General features: G+C 42.2%; 1 protein-coding gene across 1 annotated transcript in view; it reads left to right on the top strand.

Moving 5' to 3' along the window:
* The first annotated feature begins 4,091 nt into the window (after nucleotides 1-4,091).
* The window catches only part of LOC129742248 (myosin-G heavy chain), a 513,355-nt gene continuing 511,446 nt past the window's right edge, over nucleotides 4,092-6,000 (top strand). The window contains exon 1 of the mRNA XM_055734123.1: nucleotides 4,092-4,311. The gene's annotated coding sequence lies outside the window, so the exon portion shown is untranslated. The remainder of the gene's footprint in view (nucleotides 4,312-6,000) is intronic.

Below are 6,000 nucleotides of genomic sequence, written 5' to 3'. Positions count from 1 at the left end.
TTTTTACATTTTTTTTTATTTAAGACATACAACAAAGGTTATAAGGGAAACGATGCGGCCGATACAGCGACTTGAAATGATTTTGAGGGCATGGGTGGCGACTTGATTTCTTGGTTCTTGGAAGGCTTAATAGTGTGGCTTACCGCAATTGCCGGAGCGGATGGGCGCCATTCGAAGATCCTTGGATGGACCCCCGAAACTGATACTTTGTGGTAGCGGTAGCCGTCTGCCTTCTTCCATTTGGATGTCTAGTCGCCGGATTGTCGCCCATGTGTCGATGCCAGCAGGTTGTATGAACGGGTCGACACCGGTGACTTCGGGCCCGCAGATGCGTGCCAGCAAACCAATGCCAGCGAATTTGACGCTTACAGATGCGTGCTAGCAGAACCTGTGCCAGCGGAACCAGCGCCAGCGGAACCAGCGCCAGCGGAACCAGTGTCAGCGGGGTCGAAGCCAGCCAGTTGATTGCGGCCAATCGCAGCTTTGCCCGCGGAGCCGAAGCCAGCCAGTTGATTGCGGCCAATCGGAGCTTTGACGGCGAGGTAACACCGAGCCAACGGATTGCGGCCAATCGGAGCTTTCCAGCAGGGTACAATAAAACCAACGGATTGCGGACAATCGGAGCTTGCCAGCGGGATTTGTTCCAGCGGAACCTGTGCCAGCAGGGTCGATTTTATTGCGGCCAATCGGAGCTTTGCCAGCGGAGCTTTACCAACAGATTGCGGCCAATCGGAGCTTGCCAGCGGGATACAATCAAGCCAACGGATGTTGTCGTCGGATTAATTAGCAGATGAAATGCTAAGTGGATAGTTACCACGTGGTTTGGCTCCCGGTAATAAAGTGTCCAGCGTTCCAACTTGTCGGTTGACCAAACTTTTCGGAGAGGTTGTAGGCCACCTGATTTGAGTTCTCCGGAATTGCCCAGCAAACCTTTCGGAAGGCAAATTGCAAGAACTGGGTGTACTTTAAAAGATGGCTTCTCCATGCCCACAACCACGCGGTTTTTTTATGAGCAGACAACTTCAAACACGTCTGCTCCAATCCACTATCCACTCCCGACTGACTCCTTGTAGAGATCGACAACCAACTCTCCACTTCGTTTCGAGATTTCGCCCCGGAAATTTGTTGGTTGTCAACCTCAAGTCGCCCATTATAGCACGAACGGGGTAGGGATGCTGGCAGTTAGGGTGACCATGGACATAGTTCTATGTCCGATTATCATACTCACGAGCCACGGAAGCCAGCCCACATCACGTAACCGTTCTGGTAGTTGTGTCTTAGGGCATCGCGCTCTTGGGACACTCCAGACCGGAAATTTTCCGTGATGATAACCGAACATAGAACCCTATCGCAAATCCTAAACTAACAGACAACACATCTAATAACAATTTTATGTTTCCCTATCATCAAACATCGAGCCTTACAAAAACTATTACAAAAACTAACCCTAACTTAATTTTATGTTATATACATGGGATCGGTCCATTAACACTTACATTTAACGCATTGTTACCTTCCGACGGTAACACTCCCCGACGTTAATAAAATGGTTTCTATTCAGGACGATTAGATAATTAATTGGTTAACCCATTGGAAACATTAACCTTGAATCCACGGAATCACAGGCACAATAAAAGTGGTAATTCGTTACGACAAAGTTCTGAAGGTTGTCATTAACAATAGAGATCTAAGGAGAAGTAAGCAAACAGCAGCAATGATGTCATAACTATTTTGTTCGTTGGGGGAAAGGTAAACAATGTTAAATTTCTTTTATCATATCTTTACGAACCTAATTAATCCAGTACTATCTACCCTTTCACTGTGTTGTCAGCAAACGTATGAACACTCCTTTTCTCACGGAATATTCCATGTCTTCACAACATTATCCTGACGACCTTTCGCTTATCCTAAATATGAAGTTCAAGTTTGGTTTACATGGGGCACATTTTTCATATCCGTTTGTTATTTTTGCACACGAGAATCCACCTTGCACACCCATAATTCATCAATCGCAGCTCAGGGCGACGGGCAACGTCGGCCAACAAAAAAAAAAAAAGAAACAAGACGGCGAATGCATTTGCATAAATACAGCTTTCGCGTGTGCCGACGAATTGTCGTTCGAAGTGCTCCCGGCGGCTATTTGCTTTCGGAACGTGTTAATCATACACTCAACAAGGGCTCTCGAAGTGAACTGTGTTAAATGCATCTCGGCCGGTGTGCAGTGCTTTCGTTTTGATCTGCAAAATCATAATATCGCAATGACCGGGTAGCGTGCGTTTTTTTTTTAAATTTCATGAACTAAGTCGAGTTTGTTTTGACAAACGCCAAATTGAAATAAATTAGATAAATAAATTTAAAGCATTACATTTTGATAATTAGCTGAAAACTGTCATTTATGGATGTGAGTTAAGGTAGGTTTTAGAGATAAAACGTTAATATAAGTTATCTAAAGGTTAAAAAACCCTACAAAAATTCATCATCATGATGTATACCACTTATACGATCTCAAAAGTGGATGTTTTTCACGTCGACCTTCAAATCAAAACACTTCAAATAACCTCCCCTGCTGAAAGAGCATTCCAAGCGTTCTAATCTCCGGGTGGGTACCGAAACAGAAGCGAATACCAACTTAAGTTCCATTTAATAATAATATGGAGCAGGCAACTGAAACGCGAAAACATCCAAATGTAGACAACCTATGATAATAAATAATTGCCACTCGTGTGGAGAGAGAACCTTTGCCGGATGTTGCTATTCCATTATTGGCGCTCGTATTTAGCTTCCCGGTGAGTTCGGTGCCATGTCTGTGAATTTTCTTTGCCAATAGCCCACTGACCGCCATTTGTCTTATTTTTCTAACCCTGTTGGTGGTCCAACCGGGTGAGATTGCAAAACATTTTAGACATTAAGCTTGGGAAACAAAATTTTGTGAAATTCTAATAATTCAAACAATAAGACAAGAAACGCTGCATGTTTAGCAATAAACATGTTGAAAAGATTGAAAAAGTTAATCGAATAATTAGAAAATATCTTACAATTTAACAGGTTTTAGGCTTTGTTTCAAGTAATTTCAATTGGGAAAACACCCGAAAAACTCTGAGTCAAAGTCAGAGTGTGATTTGGCAGAAGTTTGTGATTGAAATTTGTAATTATTGTTATCAGTTGAGAGAGTTGAGCAAGAGAGTTTTTTCATTCTACCCAAAAACCGATACCATCATTTCGGAACATCAAGGGCTTTACTCAACATTTGGTCCTTCGAGCCGGATTTTTATCAGTTTCAAAAACATAATTGTGATTTATAAAATTGGGTTCAAATGTAAGCAAATTGTACATCCAGTCTTTTTTTCCTAACAAATTTCGTGAGTTCAACCTTAAATTCAATCAAACTTCGCGGAGAACGTATACATGTACTGATTCGTCAAGAATTGATTTTCAGGGGTAGCTAAAATTTTTTTATATATCACATTTTGTTCTTGTTTGTGTTTTGTTCATGTCAATATTTTGTTATAGACTAATTTTAATTAACAGAAAGGAAGAGTAAGAGATTAATTACTAGTTTTTTATATTGTTAGTTTCAGTTTATGAGGTTGGAGGAGAACTGGAACTTTTGTATTTCCTTGTTATTCTAACTACATATCAATTTCATAAAGCTTTAAAAATCATTCAAAAACGTTCGATCGGAGCCTGTTTTTTTTAAATTGAAAGAATTTGAATAGGTACCTAATTCATACATAAAAATGACTTAAGAAAAAGCAGTATAGGTAATGATTTGAACTTGTGTACTTCTTATAAAGCTCTCAACTGTTATCATCCATCAGAGTAAATTCAAAATAAACAACCTTTCCGCGATGTTATCAGGTGCCATGCTCTTCTTTCGATTTTGAGACTTTGACCAGTGAGTTTTTTTGAGAAGAGCACCGGCGAACTGCTCGACTAATCCCAGATGTTCTCTCATATGATGATCAAAACCGACATTGGCTGACTGGCCATCTCATTCAGGAGAAATAAAAGGTAAACCGTGAATCTCTCCCTCGCGGTACCGTGGAACTTTTTCTAGCACTTCACCGGTTCAGTTAGTCGCTGGACGTTGCTCGGTGCGGGAGTGGATCTCGTTGTCGGTTTTTCAGGATTTCGCTTACGATCGTGAACTTCGTTCTTTTTTACTAAGTGATTTCGTGTCTAAGGAAAACTCGCTCTGATTAGACTTGTGGAAATGGATTAAACGTGAAGGTCCTAGAGAAGGCGTTGAAACAGTGTATCAATTGTAAACAAGCTTTTTGTACTGGATAATTGTTTTCTTAATGTTTGAAGGTGAGCATATTTGAGCCAAATGATGTATGAAAATGGTGTATTACCATAACAGAAAAGTGAGGAATTTAAAAAATTTAAAGTGCGCTCCAGTATTACGGAATGCATACTCGCGGGGGAGCATTCGTATGTACATATTTTCCCACCAAGTGTGCGACTGATCAAGATGCACTGCGTGAGGGCAAGTCACGCCGTGTGGTAAGAAGCGAAAATCGGCGGAAAAAGTGCAAGGATATCATTTCTGAAAGGTTTGCTGCTTTACCGTGACGTACAGAGATTGCAGCAGCAAAAATGAAGCAAAAGAGTGAACGACGACGAACGCAGATTTGAAGGGAGCACGATCCGAGTCGAAAATTAAAAGGCTTGTTTTTGGGCGAAGTTGAGTGATTGGTGATTTTCAAGGTGCCTTCTGGAAACTGGGATTAAAGATGGTCGGGTAGATAACATACCATAAGCAGTTGTGGCTCGCGATGGGGTAATGTGAGTGAGGCATTCGGTGAGAAGGATTTTGAGCGCTGGGAACGTTCGAATCCTTCGTGAGTTACCTCATTGTGGATTATTGTTAAAAATATAATGAAGGATAATTCGATGAATCAATATGGTACAGTGAGAAACAACAAAGGTGTCCGGCTTTTTCTGCAGAAAAATTAAGTTCTTCAAAGTAAAAATTTTTCGTGATAAACAAATGGTCATGAAGAAAGCTTAAAACTAGTTCCTCAAAAGTGATACAATGTGCTTACAATTGCAGCTAAATCTTATAAACTAAGAGAAGTATCTAGAGTTAGCAGACGAAAACATAGGAGTTGTAAGATTTCGGCGAAAGCTCCATCATTTTTCTTTTTTTTATAGGAGGAACTATCATGAAATAAGAAGTGTAGTGCGTTGTAGATTCCCAAGACGTAAAGACCCAAGGCCTGAAATTCGCGGCCGATAGGCTTTCGGCTCTGAAGACCCTCAATCTGCAGACCTTTAATCTAAAGTTCCTCGGCCGATTCACTCTCGGCCTGGAAACCTAGACATAAAGATCCGCTTCTCGAAGAAATAGAGTCTGAAAAACTCAGCCTGAAGACCCTGGATTTGAAGACTCTCGGCTTGAAGACATTTGCCTTGAAGACTTTCTTCTTGAAGACACTAAGCCTGGAGACCTTTGGCCTAAAGACTCTCGGCATAAGGACTCTCGATCTGAAGCTCTGAATGTCTTCTGTCTGAGATTTTTTTTCCTAAAAACCCTTTGCCCTTTAGCTTGAAGGCTCTGAGGTCTGAAGACCCTCGGTCTGAAAACCCTCGGCCTGAAGACCCTCAGCCTGAAGACCCTCAGCCTGAAGACCCTCGCCTTGAAGATCCTCGGCCTGAAAACCCTCGGACTGAAGACTCTCGGCCTAAAGACCCTCGGCCTAAAGACCCTCGGCCTAAAGACCCTCGGCCTAAAGACCCTCGGCCTCAAGACCCTCGGCCTAAAGACCCTCGGCCTAAAGATCCTCGGCATAAAGACCCTCGGCCTGAAGACCGTAGGTCTGAATACTAGCTGAATTTTGACGAATAAAGGGAAATTTCAATATCATTCTTTCCTTTCGACGATGCCGAGCCCTGGTCTGAATACACTCGCCTTGAAGATCTTCGGCCTAAAGACCCTCAGCCTGAAGATCCTCGGCCTGAAGACCCTCGGCCTGAAGACCTACGGCCTGAAGACCT

This window comes from Uranotaenia lowii, chromosome 2 (assembly GCF_029784155.1).
Source record: "Uranotaenia lowii strain MFRU-FL chromosome 2, ASM2978415v1, whole genome shotgun sequence".
NCBI lineage: Eukaryota > Metazoa > Arthropoda > Insecta > Diptera > Culicidae > Uranotaenia > Uranotaenia lowii.
This window is presented reverse-complemented; position numbering and strand designations above follow the sequence as displayed.